The 19820-nt window shown below is 47.1% G+C and overlaps 1 long non-coding RNA gene across 1 annotated transcript; it reads right to left on the minus strand.

Moving 5' to 3' along the window:
• Positions 1-654: 654 nt before the first annotated feature.
• LOC102547409 (uncharacterized) lies at positions 655-3897 on the minus strand. The gene is made up of 2 exons (XR_001839054.3): positions 3157-3897; positions 655-1083 (listed from the first exon to the last, which is right to left on the minus strand). It is a non-coding gene; the product is annotated as an uncharacterized LOC102547409 (long non-coding RNA).
• Between the last annotated feature and the right edge of the window lie 15923 nt (positions 3898-19820).

Consider the following 19820-nt stretch of genomic DNA (forward strand, 5'->3'; position numbering starts at 1 on the left):
TCTCCTCACAGACTGTTTTAACCAAACCCCTAACACCTCCATTTCTGCTAGTCCTGAGCACTTCTAGGCTGCTGGCCCTTTTTAGAACCCCAACTTCCCTCAGGAAAGAACTCTGCTAGCTAGTTTCCTAGCTTTCTAGTCAGCCCTCAGCAGTTATCTCAGCAAACAAGTCTCTCCAGCCTCTACCATAAATATGCCTGTTCAGAGATAGACTGGCCTAAGTCCCAATGCACACACATCATGAGATAATTACATCTTATATACATACACATATCTCTACAGAGTTATATTCAAAAATGTCTATAACTCTACAGTCTAGACAGAGATAGCAGTATGTACATATAGAACTATAATTACTTATGTCTATTTTTATAACTATGCGGTTATAAATAGATGTGCCTATATATAGTGATAATAATATAGAAATATCCCCACAGCCATATACAGCTCTAAGTGGATGCTCTAACTACTGTGTATCACAATCAATAAGTATATATCTCCTGTTACATAATTCTAACAATATACATTTATCTATATAGCTGCTCAGAGATATAAATCTGTCAGGATATCAAATGTCCATAAAGCTGGATGGCTATAAGAGAGTCATATATTTTCCCGTATATAAATCTGCTTCTGTAACTGTATATGCACAAATACAATGGAAATAATTATATTCTCCTCAGGCATAAATCTGTAAATACAACTACAGCACATTTAGGTATGGTTAGAGATAGAGCAATATTTTGTAGACATCCGTCTGTCAATACAGCCACTGGTGCCTCCAAACAGAGAGAGTTATGGAGGGAGTTATAAATAAACTCTCCAGATGTGAATGGATCCGTAGAACTAGATGTAAACATGTCTCCAAGCTGTTCTTTCTTCTTTGTAAAACACTGCTGAGGAGAGCCACACCACACAGAGAAGGGGCTAAAGTACTGGGGCAACAGTATCCCCGAGATACACGGAGAGTCAGAAGTCTGCTGGACTTTGAGGAGCTAAGTAGGAGTGGGCGGAAGACAGTGGAGGTTCCCAGCGCAGGACTGAAACCCGTGGTCAGTCAGTCTCCTGGGCAGGTGGAGAGGCCTAAGAGGAAAAAAATGAAAAAACGAAAAGCTGTCTTGAGTCCTTTAGCCACCTCTTGGTCCCAAACCCTTTCAGGAGGGAATGCCCAACCGGCCTGAGAACTCACTGAGCCTAAGGCTCGCCCAAGTTGAGGTCTGAGCAATCCCGGCTGTACCCTTGCCTAGCCTCGCATCAGCCGACTGCGATTCAGATCTGGGCCTTTCTCTGAGTTCTGCGCATAGCTCTGGCTTTTAACCTGTTTTGTTTATTTTGTTCCATTGCCATTTTGTCCGGTTGATTATCTCAGCTCCTTCACCCAGTGCTACTCAAATTTGTGGAAGCCAAGAAGGATTCTTTAGTGTTTGCATGTGACTCAGTGGATCGCGCATCTCTCGGCTCTTTTCAGACCAAATGGTTCACCGTTGCTGAAAAAGAATCCAAACCTCCGAGCAGGTTTGTGACTCCAGTCTTTGAGAAGCTCTCCCGCTCGCTGATTATGGTCTTTTTTATCTTTTCTTCTCTCTCTTTTAAGAAGTTGGCTAGCGTTTGTTGTTATATTTTCCTTGTTGATCTTTTTTTTCCTCAGCACAGTTGTTTTTCGTTAGACCCGAAACTGCGGGAAGGATTCCTTTCCCGCGGATTTCATATTCCTACACTTCTGACTCCCACTTTCCTCTAATTAATTAATTACTAAAATGATCAGAAAGCTGTACCTGGAGAGAATGAGGTAGACGTAGCAGGAATCCGGACCCGGTCTTCGCTTCCTTTATGGAAATCGCTTGGCTCCAAGTTCGGAAAAGAAAAATTCAAAGCGCCCTAGCTCTCGCTACTTTTTAAGAAGGCTCTAGGGAGGGACTGTCCCCGGGAGCTGCCTTCAGGAGCTCCGGCCTCGCGCTCTTCCCAGTCCCCGGCGGCCATAAATATTTTTTCTGTTTCCCTCTCTACCACGGCACCTCTGCATCCCAGCGGCCCAACCGACTTCGGCTAACGTCTCATCCATCTCTGCCCTTCTGATTGACCCTGCACGTTTGGCCTCCTCTTTAAAAAGCGGGGGCTCCCAGAATGTACCCAAAGCCACTAACCACCCACATATGTGTGAGGGTCCCCTTTCTGCTTGCACAAAGCAAGCTAGAGAGAAAAAAACAAAAATGAGTGGCCTCCAGATCTTCCTTCGCTGGCCTGATGCCCCTGTCTGGAGAGAGGGGGTCCAAACCCTAGGTCTTTCAGGCCTTTCAAGAAACTAACTTCCTACCTTCCTATCTTTCTCTTTAGAGTCTGTGATGGTGATTCCTTCCTTCCCTAGATCCCTCCTCAAAGTATCCCCTTTGGTGTTTTATTGCGCTCCTGCTAAAGAGGGGCTGTTAATTACTGTTTTTATTATGTTATTTATTGTTATTATGATTGTTAGAGGTTTGTTCACTGGGGTTAGGAGACTGCAGCCTCACCCAAAGAGAGTGGGTACACACACACACACACACACACACACACACACACACACACACACACAAGTGCGGGCACACATATTTAAGTGCACACACGTATGCATCCACCAAATCCTGTTACCTTAAAGCCCCTGCATAACAATTCGAAGGAGTCAGGCCTTCTCCTACAGCAACACAAACAACATGCTGCCCACGCACACAGCTTTCAGGCCCAACACCACCCCCAGACCGATGCCGGATCCCACACGCACCCACACGCACCCGAGCTTGCAAAGCAAAGAAAAATACCTAAGCATCCCTTCTCTCCCACAATCTGGAGGGGCGAGTCAGGCCTCAGTCTCTTTCCCCTAGTCTCCCTCGCTTTCTTTTTTTTCTCCTTGTTTACAGCTTCAGAGAGCTCAAGGCCCATAAATCTTGAGGGGCCTACAGAGCGCAGAGCACATTTGTATGCATCGTTAGGACTCGCTAATACCTAAGCCCATTAACGAGCGTGTATGCGCGTGGTTTCCGGTGTGTATTAACTTATAGTTAAATTCTGGAGGAAAGGGCATTGTGAATTAACATATACCAAATCCATCACGAGCTTTTGTCATATCAGATCAGTCAGCGAGGGCTTTGGGGGAGCAAGGTGCCTGGGTCAGGGTGTGCCCACCTTCAAACTTTGTGCAGCCAACCTAGAGGTCCTGCTCAGGCCGGGCGGTGGTTCTGGTCCCCAGGCCAACCTCCTGCACACCTGCGGCTGAGTGGCAGGGCCTTGGCGAGCACAGAGAAGTAGGCGAGGGAGGCTGCTCAGCCCGTGATTGCCCGGCCGGCCGTCCGGTTTCCGATTTCTGGAAGAAATTCGAGAAGCTAGTGTAGTCGCTGAACTTTAATTAAACCGAAGAGAGGACAGTGGGAGGAAAAGGGGGGAAAAACAATTCGCGGAGGAGGAGGCTGGGATGCCGAGGGAGGGAAAGGAGTCCCGGCCCAGCGGAGCCTGGAGGTCTCTCTAGGGTCTGCACAGAGTCCTTGGCGCTTTTCCTTCCTCCTCCTCAACTACTCCGCCCAGTTGGGCGGTTAATCGCTGCCCTCTTTAAAAATAAATGGATAAGGAGTAAGAAGGAACAAGAAAATCTAATTGCATGGCGTGATTCAGCCAGGTGTTCCTAGTTCCAATGACTCAGGCTATCTTGGAACCCCAAGGATCTGGATAATTGGGCCTGCATGGACAGAGATGGAGCATGCCAGTTCTAGAGGGAGGACCGAGGAATTGAAGGTCCATCTCTAGGGGGTCCTGTAGAAAACGACAAAGACAAAAAAAAAAAAAAAGCTGAATTATTGTGTCGATGTGGATCGGTTTGCCTATTTAAATATTGCAGAGCGGGCGGAGAAATCACAGATGCGGCCTGGCCAGTCTCCCTGCTGCCCGTGCAGTGTGGCCAAGGGGCGCAGGCCGGGCCGGGCAGACTGGACCGAGCCGGGCCGGGCTGGGGGAGGGGAGAGAGGCGGGCCCTCCCCAGGCACTGTGAACTTTAGCTGGGCCGCCGCCTGTCAGCCCCAGAAAGCGTTAAAGGTGCAGCGAGAGCTCGCGCCAGCCTCCGCAGCCGCCTTTGTACGCGTGATTTATGACTTCAATCTTGGTTCACCGAGAGTTCACACGGCTTTCGCTGCTGTTGAAGGTTAAAAGATGGTCTTCGCTTGACAAGTGGGACTATTGAAAATTCCTTCTTCTTCGTTTTTTCTTTCTTTCTTTCTTTCTTTCTTTTTTTTTTTTTTAGAAGCGAAAAGCTGAAGCTCAGGAGAGAAAAAATGGGTGGGTGGGGGGACGACAAAGGTTGCAGGTGGAGTAAACTGTAAAGTGATAGGTCAGGAAGGTTTGTACCCCTACATTTAAAAAAATTTTTTTGTATCCAGTATTTGTATGTATGTTTGTGAAGGGGTTGGAGGGAGTCTAGGGGAACTGGGAACGAGTTTAGAGATTTCATATTTAGAGGCCAAAGGTATAGACACAGGAGGGGGCCATTTCGTGTTTCCTCAGTAAATTATTTATTGGCTTGGGTTACCATCCCTAAACTATTTTCCTCTGGAGACCAAAGCGGGCCAGCTAAGAGGGAAGCCAGCAAGGCTGCCTCACGCCCAGCGAGGGTCGATGCCCAAGTGAGTCACTTACCTGGGAAACTAGGCATCAAGTCCACTCTACTCACAGATATAGGCAAAGAAGTTTCTGCATCTCTTGTTCTAACTGACTCTGTCCTACTGTGGGCTCAGCCAAAGACATAGATTTAATACTGATGCAGGAGAAAGGATGCTTCACTAGGAAGGTGGAAAAGAGGCAAGAACATTGGGAGTTCAAGACCAATCGAGCTACAAAAGACCCTGACTCAAAAGATGATGATAATTTCAAATTCTCTGATGTGGGAATTTGGGGTCGTGCTGCACACTTAATGTTTTCTGTGACTGATGGGGTTTGGGACTGGACCCTGCTCCCCTCTGTTTCTTATATCTTAGGCTGGCTTACAACGCCTTATGTAGCCAAGGGTGATTTTGAGTTTCAAATCTTCTTGCTTCCACATCTTGAGTGCTGGCGTTCCGTGTGTGCCGCCATTACACCTAGTTTAGTGTGATACAAGGGATTGAACCCAGGTCTTCATGAATGTTAGGCAAGCACCATCTTCCCAATCTTGGAAACCCTTTCTAACTCCAGATCCTCTTGGTCTAGGAGCCAGTCCCTATAACCCAGTTCTTCCTTCTGGCAATTTAGAGATGGTAGCAGCACCTTGGTAGCTACAGTATCTCCTGATGGGGAGAAGACCCTTTAGGTCTTGCTCCTTGGAAGAGCAAGAGCTCCCTCCTTCTCTGAGAGAAGGCCCTCTGCTGTAAGAATCTGGTGTCTCCTTGATGCTCTTCAGAATTGTTTTAAACATATCTATCTCGGTAAATCTATCTGTTTAATATGTATGTATGTATGTATGTATGTATGTATGTGTTGTGTGTGTGTTTATACATGCATGTGCATATAAGTGCATACGGAGGCAAGAGATCATGGAGAATGTGTAGGACTCTCCACACACCAGGTGGTTCCTATTTTTATTTATGTGTTAAGTCTGTTAGTGTGGGAATTTGGGAGGTTAGAAGTAGAGAGTAGGATTTCATGTTGGTATGCCTCACTACTTGGGGTGAACCTAGGACCTCATTCATGCTAGGCAATCAGTCTGTCACCTAGCCATGGCCCCTAACTCTGTAGATGTCTTCGCAGGAGATCAGAAACAGCCCCCCGAGTCTAGGTTCCAGCCAAAGTCTCCATATCGCAAGGGCCTACCTTTTGTTGGTGAGGTCTTCCACTACAAGAAGAGGGTTTATCACTGGCAGTCCTTATCATAAGGGAGAGGAGATGGCTAGAGAGTTGGCTCAGTGATTAAGAGCACTTGGCTGCTCTTCCAAAGAACCGAGGTTCAATTCCCAGTGCCCACATGACAGCTCACACCTGTTTGTAACTCCAGTTTCAGGCGATATGATACCTCATGTATGCAGACACTAGTGTAGGAAAAACATCAATGAGCATTTAAATACTAATACTAATACTAATACTAATACTAATACTAATACTAATACTAATACTACTAATAGGAAGAGAAGAGAAGAAGATGAGCCAGAAGGACAGAAAGGCTCTCTGGGACATCCGCCTTTCTTATGAGGAATACTAAATACGAATGCCAGAAACTCAGAACTGAGCTCTGAAGTCTCTAGGAGGGGTAGCCCTTTGGCCTTAGGAAGTACAGAAATGCAGAGTGGAGTTACATTTAGAAGCTCAGGGGTGGGTAGCCCTTAGGAGGAAGGACCAAGAAAACTTATAACTCTCTTCCAGGTCCTGGTAAGGAAGTGTAGCAGTGAACTTAATGGACTTCGGCAATAATGGCTGCTCTGAGGTCCCCTTCTTACCATCTCTGACTGTCCAACCTGGGAAATAATTCCAGCAGCCTGTGCCTCTCTGGAAATCCAAAATAATTATGAATTATTAATTCATAATTAAGAGCGTGGTTGTGAACATGGCTCTCCAACGGATCTCTTTGTTTCCTTGTCTTTTGTGGGGCAGAAGGCCTCCTCCATTAGCCCTTGCCCTCTGTAACAAGCAAACTGAGGCCTAGCTCCTCTCCAAGGCAGCTCTTGAACTTGGCCATTTGTGGAATGGCTGGCTGCCTCATTACAAAGCCAAGTCATATCTCACCTCGTTTAGTATTTGTGGTCAATACATTCCACTAGCCTCAGATTCAGCCATGTTTCTGAACAAAGTAGTGACTGGGGTGAGAATCCAACTGGAAAAGCGGCTTGGAGGAACTCTGAGGAACTAGGAATGAAAGCCAGGTACCAGGACACCAGGTGCCAGCACATCTGAGACAAGAGTGGGTGTTCTGCCTCCCCTGCTTGAGGAAATGCTGTTCTCTCATACCTTCTAGGATCCCTGAATATACATGTAGCCTTTTTTTCTACCTCCTTTTCTCTGGATTCACCCCTAACCTTGACTTCTAGTGGCTGGGAATAGGGAGTCCCTAGAGAGGAAAGAGATCCCCATGATAATTTTCTTCTAAGGTCTTACCTTTAGGTCACCTTTCACTAGCATGAAAGAATTTATTCGTGCCTTTCTCTCTTCTCTCCTCTTCTGCAAATGTAGATTAGAGAGGCAGCTCCTAACAGATACACCTAGAGACAGAGAGAGGGAAGATATAATCAATGCGTGCCTTTAATCTCAGCACACAGGAGGCATGGAGGCAGGCAGATGGATCTCTGTGAGTTCGAGGCCAGCTTAGTCTACATAATGAGTTCCAGGCCAGCTGAGGCTATGTAGAGAGACCCTGCCTCAAAAAAAATATGAATAAATGAAAAATAAATGACCAAAGTGGCTCACCTGTTTCTCTATTCTATCCCCTGAGATTAGGATCAGGGGAAATCCTCCTTTTGGGTTCCCCAACTCTTTGTTCTCTTCCACAGAGTCAAGCAGGTTTTCCTTCATGCTTGAGACCAGGCTGGCTGTAACACAAGATGCTTTCCAAAGGTCACTTAGGAAAGCCCCATATGTCTCTCAGGATTTGTCTGGTTGTTTCATTCATGGGATGGTCCCTGGAGTCACTCCATTCTCCATTTCCAAACTCACCTACTCTTTTCCTGAGCTACCTCGGCATTCCTTGGTCGTGCTAGAGGCAGGTAGGAAGATGGTGCAGGTGGTTTCTTGGAGCTTGCTAGTTTATTTATACTGTTTGATTCTAAATAGACTTGAGGGAAAAGGGAAGGAGCAACTGTGCCCTGCATCCTCCCCACGGCCCCTCCTCTGGACATTGGCTTTCCCGATGAAACAGTGCACTGTTGTTCCTGGACAACCATTCCCCATCATCTCTGTCCAAAGAGGTTGAGTTTCACCCTCCGTTCACCCCCATTAATCACCTCAGCAGCTAAACATCACCCAACCCCCTCTAGCTCTTTCTCTTCTTCTTGCCCTTAGTATTCATGGCGGGAAGGGCATTCCTCACTGCTGCCTGCCTCACAAAGACCCCTCCTCCGACCATGGTCCCTCCCCCTCTCCATCCACCAAGTCCATGATGGGCTTTATTACTCACTGCTTAGGGTGTTCTGGCTACCAGCTCCATTCCTGGACTACACCATCCAGCTGTGTCCACAGCCATTGCTGCTGTTCCACGTATATGCCTACTTATCGCATCTTTCTTCAGGGACCTACCTCATCCTGTCCCATACGCCTCTTCAGTCTTTCCCATTCTTCCTGTTACTCTAGCTGCTTGTACTCCAACCCCAGTCCAACCTTTTCTTTACCACTCCTAAGATAACCCCTAGGCCTTTCAGATGAAAGGCACTGAAGTCCTTTCCTCCCAGCTTTGAGAAACAGAAATGCGGGATGATAATACAGTGGCTAAAACATAGGTTTTGGATTCAAATCCCAGAGCTGTCACTTGCTAGTTGCACAACTGTAGGCAAGTAAATTAGCTTTTCCAAACCATCCCTAAAATGGGTATATCCACTGGCCTCACAGAACTGTTGCACAGATTAAATTAAATTGTATTTGCATAGATCCAAGCATGCAGCAGGGGCTTGATAAATGGTGGTTATTAATATCAGAAGCTTCTCGGAAAAACAGAAAGTGTTGCTCTTCAGATTCTAATAAGAATAAAGGAATTGCCTCCTGTAGCACCTGGGTGCATGGGATAAAAATGACACGGTCTTGCAGATACGTAGGGCTCCTTTGCAAAAGAGCCATATTATTATTATAGCCATACAGGGTCTCAACTTTGGCTTGTACATTGGAACACCTAGGGGATTTTCTAAAAAAAAAAAAAACAAAAAAACAAAAAACCCAAAAACCCCTAGTGCCTGGACCCCACCTCCTGAAATTCTAATTTGGTTGGCCTAGAGTAGGATCCATGCATTTGGGGGGAAAAAAAAACAACTTTAAAAGCCACTCCCCAAGAGATGCTAATGAATGGCCTAAAGTTGAAGTGTGTCCTAGGAAGAGATACAGAAGATGAAGGCCTCTACTCTGGATTCTGGCCATTGTTTCAGTAGCAGCCCAGTCACTTAGGAGTAGCTTTTCTTGAGATTCCAGATTTTCAGGCGCTCTCATCTTTTTCATTTCCTGCAGTTATTAGGGTTTAGACAGGGCTCACTCCAGGAAGAGACAGAAGACTGGGCAAATTAACCTCTTAGTATCCCTTGCTCATCAGAAAAGCACATGGTACCAGTGGCAGAGGCTGAGGCAGCTTCCTCCTGGAGCAGGGAAATTCGCTGTTGTATAGTAAATGGTGTTTCTACCTGGTTGCTACAATAATAGGGCAAGCAATTAGGATACACATTCCCAGGATCTTTTCTTAGATTTCCAAAAAGATAAATCACTCCTTGGAATAGAATCTGCATATTGTAATTAACTAATAAATATTTCATGCCTGGCTCAAACTTTCTCCTTTTCTATTTAATGGCCACAAACTTGAGCACTGAGAAACAAGGGGCAGGACTTGCTGAGGATCCCCTGCATCAGCCTTAGGGGAGGTGACTGTCTGCTTTGCAGCCTTGTTTATTTTCCTCTTGTCCTGTTAGGAAAACATTGCTCACCTGGAGAAAATCAGGTCACAGGTGGTAGATGATGTGATTTGGAATTGTTGGCCTCTGTCCTGACCTCACCAGGAGAGGCCAGTCCCTGGTGACCCTGGGGGCACTGGGAGCAGCAGCTTTGGAATTCAAGAGCCCCATGTTTGGAGACAAGTTTTGTTCTGCTACTCATTAACACAATGGCTTTAGGCCTTCCTTCACCTGAAACTTAGTTTCTTCCTCTGTTAAACAGGCATAGCAGTTTTTAGTTTGCGGGGCACTCATTATGGATGATAAGAATTCATAATCAGTGATACTGTGTTGCAGCTTTCCTGCACCCATCCCCCACCCCATGCGTATGTAACAGTCTATTGAATGCTGCAAGGATGGTGAATGTCTTATCTCACCTTATCAACAGCCCTGTTCTGGGAGTGTCTTATTCTTTCTGGTTATTATCAGTGTTTGGGGAGTGAGGGAACTGGGCACCTAGAAGCTATGCATCTTGCCCAGGATGTAGTAGTTAAGAACACAGATCTGCACTCTAATTGTAGTTTTAAACATAGGTTCTGTCGGTTAATAAATAGCTCTGGAATGTAGTGTAACTTACTCAACAACTAAGAAGCCTCAGCTCAAGGCTCAGTCTAAGCCTCAGTTTTTTCATCTCTCAGTTGGGGATGATGTGAGGGGCACTGACTTGGAAGAAACTTGTGAGGATTAAATGAGCAGTGCCCACAGAGTGCTCAGCTCAGTCCTGGCACACAGAAAATGCCCAATGAATATTTGCTTAGGTTATTATTATCAGCAGCACTTCAGGGCCATGCTGAGGTCACCATCACCCCCCTCCCCAGGGCCATGGTGTGTCTTGTTCTTTGGCATTTGGAACATGAGCGTGTGAATTTTCCAGAAGCCACAGAGCTGCTCTTTCGTTACCTCCACCACACACACTTCAATACCCATGACTCAGAAAAAGGACACTAAGCAGATTAGGACTCCATTTGGGGAATTAAATCAAAACTCAAGACTAACTCAATTTGGTTCTGAGGAGAGGGAAAGGTTAAAAGGGAGTGAGCAGGCGTCTGGTGTGCTCTCCAAAGTGTAATTGGTCTGGATCCCCCAGTCTCTCCACCCCTCCAGGGTGGTGCCCAAGGGGGGCTCCCCTGGGGTGGAGGAATGATAACTTCAAACCTAAGCAATTTGGCAGATGCTGGGGAATGGTCCCAGAATACCTCCCCAAAGGGGATCCTCCCTCACAGCTCCTCATCGCCCTAGCCCTGGGTACTGGGGGACCTCAACACTGGGTTCAAACTGAGGGTCAATAGGTAGGCCTCAATAAAATAGCGAGTCCTACAGGGAAGAACACCTACACCCAGTCTGGGTTGCTCTGAGGTGTTGAAACACTGCCGATAATGCTCTCTTGTTTCTAGTGTATCTATTTAGCCTGAAAGTATGCTGAGCGCGCATGCCCAGAAGCGACTTCCATGTAAATAGCTACTCATCCCCATACATTTAGCTCAGATTATTCTGAGCACTGTAAACTAAAAATAAAAGTCAATTCTTCTTCAGGGAGAGTGATAATTTTGCTCAGCCTTTTCTTCTGTGTTCTCAATATCCTTCACTCAAGCTGTAAATGGCCACTATTTCGCATTACACAAAAGGGGAAATTGAGGTTCGAGGAGACTAAGCAGTTTGTTCAGAATTACTGATTAAGTGTGGATACAAGGAAGATTACAAAATCTTGGGGCGAGAGGACAAGGAAGGGCTGGATTGACCTAACTTGGAAGTACTAGGCACTTCTAAACCCAGTGATCAGAGAGCGCCTCGGAGCTAGGAGGAGGGGCGAGGGAGGGACTCCTGGGCGGGCCAAACAGTGGGGCCTCGGGCGAGAGCGTCGCCAGCAAGTCCTCATTCTGCGATTACTGTCAGGGGACCATCCATCAGCACAGCCCAGGACGCTTGGGCCAGACTGCCCGCCGCCCGCCAGGGCCTTTCCAGATCGCATTAGCCCTGCCCAGGGCATAGTGCCGCACTGGTTATGAGCGGGTTGCACTGGTCAGGGGCGGGCACTGCAAACGGCAGGACCTTAGAAAAGAGTCCTCAAGAGCTTCCAGTTCCCAGCCTTCACATCCCAGGTCCCTGGGTGATGAAGAGATGCAGGAGAGAAAGGAAAATGCACAGAGAACGGGAGGCCCCAGAAAGAAAACCAACAGGAGCAGAGGGGAGGAAGCAACCCCATAGCCCCTGTGGGGCAGAGAGGCTGAGAGGCAGTGTAGAGGCGGAAGGTAATAGCAGTAGGGGAAAAAGAAGGTAGAGAGACTCTCAGAGGGCTGGAAAATACCCTCACTAGCACAGAGTGCCTGTAACCCTGGCATTCAGGAGGCTGAGGCAGGAAAATAAGGAGTTGAAAGTCAGCCTAGATAGATTGTCAGAGGCAGCAAATACCTTACAGGTAATTCCTCCCAGTCACTTCCACCCCTCATTTTAGAGGTGAAGAATCAGGTCCAGGAATCCCATTTCATACCTGCAGACCCACTCGGATAGCACTTGGCCCTGACTCACAAGTTCCTTCAAGCCACTGTGCTTTTAAGTATCAGCTTTGGGCTGGGCCCAGGGTATGACTGACAGAGGATCAATTCCTCTCCCCAGAAGCTGCTGGTTCTGAAAGTTGAAATATGACTGGAGATTGAAGAAGAAGCACATTTATGTCCCACAGTGTGGAGCCACATTTTTTTTTTTAGTAGAAGCAGAGTTTAATGTTTATTTTACATGTGTCTGCAGATGCTGGTACAAGAGTAAGCACTTCTAAAACTCCCAGCATGGTTTTCAGAGTGCAGAGGCAGGAAGGTAGTGATGTGTTCATGTGACCAGGGACTATGAGTGGAGGGAGCCCTCTGGCCCGCACACACTCTGGGGAGGGCTGAATACCAGCATTGAGCAGCAGGTATGGGACACGGCCCTTGTAGCTTTGAAGCAGCTCCTATAACTACATGCCCCCAAGCCACCACATGACCCCATTGCTCAGAATCATAGCTCCTTTCCAGGATACCTTCTATCCAATCTGTTAACTGAGGTTTATTCAGCTATATAATTGGAATGCTACATTTTATCCCTCACCTGTAGAAGAATATCTGGTTGTAAATATTTCTCCACATCCGTCCATTTATCAAAATCTTTTTTGATGCCTGATGAGTAGCAGACACCAAAGCCTAGAGTTTCCACCATTGCTCGGGGAAGGCTTTAGTGAGACTCTCCACACAGCACCATGTGAGATATTATGCCAGACAGGGGGCTCCAGATGCTTGGTCCCTGTCCACATAGATGGTTTGGCATCTCTCTGGCTTCCTCCCCAGTCATTGCTGGCTCTACGATATGATGGAGTCCCCAAATTCTTTTCAATTCATAGATAATCTTATCATTGCTCCTTCCTCCTTGAAAACAGTGTCTGAGCAGCTCCCTAGGGCTTCCACAACCACTCACTGGCAGTCAGAAGTGCTTGCTTCAGTCTAAACTGGATCCTTCCTCTACCATAACCCAACATCACCACCTTAATTTAGGGTTTTGCCATGACACATAGCCACTTTCTCTACAGTGCCTGTCCACCCAAGGTTGCTAACCTTGTCTTAGGTAGTCAGACAGGTAGAGATTCCTGTCAACAGGAAATCTGAATCTTCTCTGAAACAAGTGTTTGCTACTCAAGTCAGGATGGTTGTCTTATAGGAGGCTCTTTTCTTCTGGGGTACAATGTGAGTTTCTAATTCCAGCATCTTAGTTTCTGTAGCAGTCCTCAGGGAGATCTGGGGTAGAAGGCTTAGGAAATCAGCAGACCCAGGACATGAGCAATTTTGTTTCCTATGTCCTGTTAGAGCCCAGCTCCTAGGAAGAGGTACTGAGAGGGTTTGGCCTGTGGATACACCCACAGTCAGCCCCAGACTGAAGACTCAGCTAATAGTATCAGTGTGATTCCTTCTTGTAGGTCATTTGTGCCACTATCGACACTGTATCCAGAGCAGGTGTCAGCAAGAGGCCTTGGCAATGACTCTGTGTCTTTGGATTAACTTCACATACATTGTTGCGGTGCCCAGTGCCATGCTCAGTGTCTGGCACAGAATACATGCTCGTACAAATGGATGAATAAAGAACCCCAGAGGAACGATCAGAATCCTCAATGAGAGGCTGGAAACAGAGACACACAAAGGTTAACTGATTTACTCAAGGTCACATGTCTTGTCTGGAGCCAGGCCAAGTTTCTGTGGAGAAGCAGTTTGATACTAGAAGGTTTTAGAAGGGAAGGAGGCAAGGACAATAGGAAGAAACTATCGAACATTCCCCAGGTGGTACAGAAGAGAGCTCAAGAGATAACTTGCTGAGAAAAAAATGAGGTTTAAGATGGAGTGCCTTTAAAAACCATTCATGGAAGGTTAATCCAGAGTAGACACACAGTTCTGCAAATAACATGTGCAAGTCAGTGAGCAGGGCAGGCCACTAAAGATCAGACACAGAAAGAGCTGACTCTGAGGTCGAGATAACCAGTCCCCAGATCTTTGACAACCTTAAAAGATGTGTGACATCCACCACCCTTGTCCCCTCTAGGGTTCTGGGAAAAGGAGGTTCTGGATAAAGTACACACTGACCAAAAGGGCCATGTCATTGTTCTCAAGTTCACACTTCTGCTGCTGTTCTTATTGCTTTTATCTGATTTTAATGATTTTTTTTAAAAATAGGAAATACACAAACATGTTTCACAATTCAGACAACATCAAAAGTTATAATATGGGGACGGGAGAGGTAGTTCAGCAGTTAAGAGCACTGGCTGCTTTTCCAGAGGACCTGGGTTCAATTCCCACATGGCAGCTCACGCCTGTCTGTAACTATAGTTCCAGAGTATCTGACGTCCTTTCACATACATGCAGACAAAACGCTAATGCATATAAATTAAAAATAAACCATTAAAAAATTATACCATGGTCAGCAACTATGCCTGCCAGCTTTGGGATTCAAGGTCACCCACATCCTCTCTCCATTATAACCACTGCGACCACTGTCTTGGATAACTCCATATATACATAAATATATGCTTTTCTTGGTTTGAATTTTGAAGTCACTGCAAAACTGCACTGAGCTCTGGGGTTTGGGTGGAGGTGGCAGTGGCAGATGCAGGTGGGTGGCCAGGGCATCGCTGAGGGTCCAGAATCCTTGCTAGGGTGTGTGCTTGAGAGCCAGGCTTACCCATACTAGGCTAGCGCAACCTTCTGCCTCAGAGCAGCCCAGACTTTATGTTACTTGGATGAGATTTACACTTAGCCAGGTCCTGTGGGACAGAACCAGGCCCCAGGGTACCCTTCACTACCTGTCACATTGTTGGCAAGGGACATTTAACTTCAGTCTTCAGATGTAACCCTTGGCCTTTTATTATGCCCCTGGGGAGAAGAACATGTTGAGATGATAGACTCGGGAGACAACTCAGCATTTTCTGTCTTACGTATATGATCATCCAGGAGGCCTCCCAATCCCACGGGTGTCCTTTATTATATTTTCCTGACTTGGAAGAGTGGTGCCAGCCCTGTTTGATCTCTGCTTCCCAAACCCCACCTGAAGAGTGCTGGTCCCAGTTTCAAACCCTTATTCTCTCCCAGAACATCCCTGCCAATTTTTGTTTTGGCCTGAGAGGAAAGAGATAGGCCCAAGTTAAGCCTGGACCCAGGAAGGCTCTCTCTGCCTTCCATTTCAACCTCTTGCCCAGATAACCTCATTCCTTGCGTTTTCTCATTAAACAGTTATCAAGCACTAGTCCAGGTTCTTAGAATGTATTAGTGATAGAAAGACTCCTGTATAATGTTTACATGCTGTCTGGGAGATGCAGAAATGGGAAGACACTTATTAACTTAAATAGGGTTGGCAAGATAGCTCTGTAAATAATGATGCCAAGTCTGGTGACCTGAGTTTGATCCCCAGTGCCCACGTGGACGTGGTGGGAAGAGAGAAGGAACAGATTCCTGGAAGTTGTCCTCTGATCTCCACACATGTACCATGGCATATGCGCACACACACACACACGCACACACACACACACACAAACAAACACACGTGTCTGCACAAGCACACAAACAAACAAACAAACAAAAAAACACCAAATAAATGTATTGCAAGGCATGGTGGTGCACATTTTCAATTCCAAGATGTGGGAGGCAGAAGCAGGAGGATCTCTGTGAGTATGAGGACAGCATGATCTACACAGTGAGATCCAGGACAGCCAGGACTCCCTAAATCAAACAAACAGGTGAAATTGTTAAATGTTGATTACATGTTAGAGAAAAGAAATAAGCATGGGAAAGAGGCTTCAGGATAGGGGAACCCTGGTGACTTTCAGCAGTACTTTATGTGGTCTTATTGAGAGCAAAGTGTTCGCACAAAGACTCAGAGAGGAAAGACCAGCGAACCTCACAAGTAGTGTGACCAGAGGTCAGAGCACCCAACAAATTTGTGGAACACACACATGAACTTGGATGGGAGTCAGCGAAGAGTGTGGGGATGGCCTCTCTGAGGCAATGAAGGTGATTTGGGGTTATGGCGACTAACTGATGGGTATCACTATTTACCCCTAGTAAAAAAACAGAAATGAGAAGCATTAGACTTCAAGTTTAAAAATGTTCCTATTTTAAAAAATTAAAAATAGATTTTCTTCCATGGGGACTCACTGAGACTGAACCAAAGAGCATGCAGGGGCTGGACCTAGGCTCCCTACACATTGATAGCAGATGTGCAGCTTGGTCTTCATATGGGTCCCCTAACAATTGGAGCGGATGCAGTCTCTGACTCTGTTGCCTGCCACTGGATCCCCATCTCCTAGGTGGACTGCCTGATTGAGCCTCAGTGGGAGAGAATGTGGTGCCCAGGCCTACTGTGACTAGATGCCCAGGGTGGGGTGGTACCCAAGTGTGAGTTCCCCTTCTCTGAGGAGGAGAGGGGGTGATGGGGATAGGGATTTGGAGGGTGGGACTGGGAGGAGAGTCAAGATGGGGAGGGGGAGATGTGATTGGGATGTAAAGTGAAGGTAAATACATTTTTAAAAAGAAAATAGATTTTCTTGCTGGGCAGTGGTGATGCCCACCTTTATTCCCCACACCCTGGAGGCAGAGGCAGGCAGATCTATGAGTTTGAGGCCAGTTTGATCTACAGAGTGAGCTCCAGGACAGGCAGGGCTACACAGAAACCCTGTCTTGAAAAAAATTAATTTTAAAAAGTTTTTCTTCATCGGCACGATGTATTCTGATTGTGATTTTCCCCTACCCCATTCAGATCCACACCTTTTCTGTCTTTCCTTAGAGAACAATCAGGTATCTAAAGAATATGAAAGTTCTGCAAGGGGTGTTGGAAGATAAAGGGAGACAGGTGGAAAGGTGACCTTGGGAACCCAAGTGAGAAATGGTAGCTTGGATCAGATTGGCAGCCCTGGCTAGACGGATGCTGGGGTTAATGGGAATCTCTCTTGTGTATGTAGAAGGGTAAGAGTTCTGGGAAGGTGTGTTCAATTACCAGCCCTGGGCCACCCCAACACCGAGGGCAGAATTCCAACCAGGGCCACATAGGTCCTGAGCTGCTGCCTAGGAGCAGGAGCGGTTTGACAGAGGAGCAGAAGCAGCCTTGAAGCCAGCCCAGCCACAGGCTTTCAAGCCAGGGGAGGCGGCTGCCTCTCTAAAGAGGATATGATGGACAGTTATTGAAGGCGCTCAGCTGGGGGGCTCCACTCCAGTCTTAATCTGAGCCGCCCTGGAGGAAATCATAACCAGCTCTTAAAAACATGTTAAGAGCAAAGCTGGTGTGTGTGTGTGTGTGTGTGTGTGTGTGTGTGTGTGTGTGTGTGTGTGTGTTTGAGGGGAGTTTCAGACAGCTTCTTAATACTGGGGGCCTCCGGGCCTTTGATTCCTTACTCTGTCGCCTTGCCCTCTCTCCCTATCTGGCTCGTGTTTATCAGCCAAGTCATTTAAATCACGCTTGTTCCCTATAAACATTTCACTTGAAATGGCATCCACCACTCCAGAAGTGCATCTATCACAGCTTGTGGGTATACTTGAGGAGCGGGGGTGGGGGTGTGTGTGGGTGGGGTGATGGCTCCCTAGCTCTCTCTCCAGCCCCCCCCCCCAATCCTCCTCCCCTGGACCACATTCTCAGGTTTCCCACTGGAAGACTAGCTTCCCCTTGGTGTAACTGGGTACTTAGTGCCAGGATTGTTTACAGTGCTAGCATGGCCCCGGGCTCCTGGGAGCAGCAGCCTTATAGAACATTTCTCTATCGAAGCTCAATAAACACACCTGGCTCCTAGCTCCCTTAGCACCTGGTGACTCCACTAGCTTAGTTTCCTGTGGGCTTACGGGGGAAACACAGGGTAGGAAGGGGGAAAGAAACAGGACTGGATCTGCACAGGGCTGTCTGCAGAGTTTCCAAGTGTTTATAAGCCAGGCCCCAAATAAAGCTGGCCTCTCACCATTCCCGTTTCCTGGCCAGATACCCTCCTTGCCTGAGGCAAACACTCTTCTTGGCGAAGTGTGGCTTGCCAGGCATCTTCAGAAGAGCCAGGCAAGCTGTGGAAGCTTACCTAGCCAGAACTGGAATGAGCAAGTGGGCTTCAGAGGCTTCAACCGGTTTCTCTATGTCCAGACCAGGGGCAAGAGGATAGGCAGATAGATGGGTCCATTTCCAGAGGACCGGAAACTCTTCTTCAACGCTTCTTTCAAATTTTACCAAGTCCTTGCTGCTACTCTGAAGCCTCTGTTGGCGTTTGGAGCTGGGGTGGGAATCATTGTATGACTCCTTTCCCCAGTTACATTTCTTTAGCCAGTGTTGCATCATGGGAAGGGCTTCCCAAAGGCCCGCCCTAGACACAAAGGTGATAATTCCTCTGTTCCACACTTGTGATACTGACATCAGGAGGCTTCTGAGTGAGGTCCCCAGAGTCCAGGTGAGACCCTATGAAGGTGGGAAGGGAGCAGCACTGAGCACGGGAGAGGTCCAGCAGGGGCGGAAGTCTCTGTCTTTGGGGGGTCAGGTAAGGTCCCTTTACAAGCCAAATGAAGAAAAAGAACTTCTAAGGGGAGCTTATGACTCCATAAAATAAAAGGCCATAATTGGGAGCGATATCTAATTTATCTATTGAATGCCTCCTACGTACTCTTTTATCACTTAGATGGACAGAGTATAATTGGTGTGCTGAACGCCATCAATCTCAGGGCCTGGGCTTCCTGCGCTGGCTACACCTATTACTGTCAGATTATGACACTGTAATACCAAGATCAATGACATTTTAAATGTGCTCCAGTTATGGGCAATTGCTGACAATAAAAACAGTGACAAATTGATGAAACTTGGGCAGCGATGATCTGGTGTCAAAAATAAACCATAAATAACTACTTTCCAAACTGGGAGAGGTGTCTGGGACACCCGCTTAGTGGGAAAGGCCTGAGGAGAGGAGGCTCTATTCCACCCCAGTGCCTGGGTTTTTCCCAAGGGAGCCTTTATTCTTGGGAACCATCCTCCAGGTGGCCCTTCAAGGTCCCGGCAGAAAGACGAGACAGGAACCATCTTTGGGGAGGCCTGAGGCTCCCTTTAGAGTGAATCGAGACTTTGAGAAGCATCTGTGTGGCTGTCCAGGTGGGCATAGACGGTTTACTGAGTGGTTTTCCCATAGCCTACACCATGGAAAAGGGCAGACTGGCTGAGCTATGGAGCCAGCACTAAAGCTGAGAGGACCTGAAACTCTTGGGCACGGGCAGGCTCTATCTTCTAAACCAGCTTGGAAGAACCTGGATCCAGATGCCCAGCCAGGAGCTGGGCTCTTTCTCCACCAACCCTTCCCCACTTGAAGGCAACCCCGTACCTTTGGCTAGCTGAGCTATTTTGGGTAACTCACAGTGAACCTCTTTATTTTTAAGGAATTTATTTTACTGATAGCATCGCTCTCACCAACCACATCTTGGATTTATTTATTAGCATTTTGATAGGTGTTTGTGTTATGGTCTTGGGGGTCCTGCTGAATGCCTGCAGAGGTGAGAAGACCACTGGAGGTTCTCTCCTTTCACCATGGATGGAATTCAGGTTACCAAATTCACGCATCTCTCTGACTTACTTTCTATTACGGGCACTGTGGCTCAGGGTAGTATCCCAAAGATCACCATCACCAAGCTTTCTTGTGCAACTACTACATGCCAAGCTCTGTTCCAGGAGTCTCTCACAGGTATTATTTTTTAACTCCTATAGCAC

Source organism: Rattus norvegicus, chromosome 7 (assembly GCF_036323735.1).
Source record: "Rattus norvegicus strain BN/NHsdMcwi chromosome 7, GRCr8, whole genome shotgun sequence".
Taxonomy (NCBI): domain Eukaryota; kingdom Metazoa; phylum Chordata; class Mammalia; order Rodentia; family Muridae; genus Rattus; species Rattus norvegicus.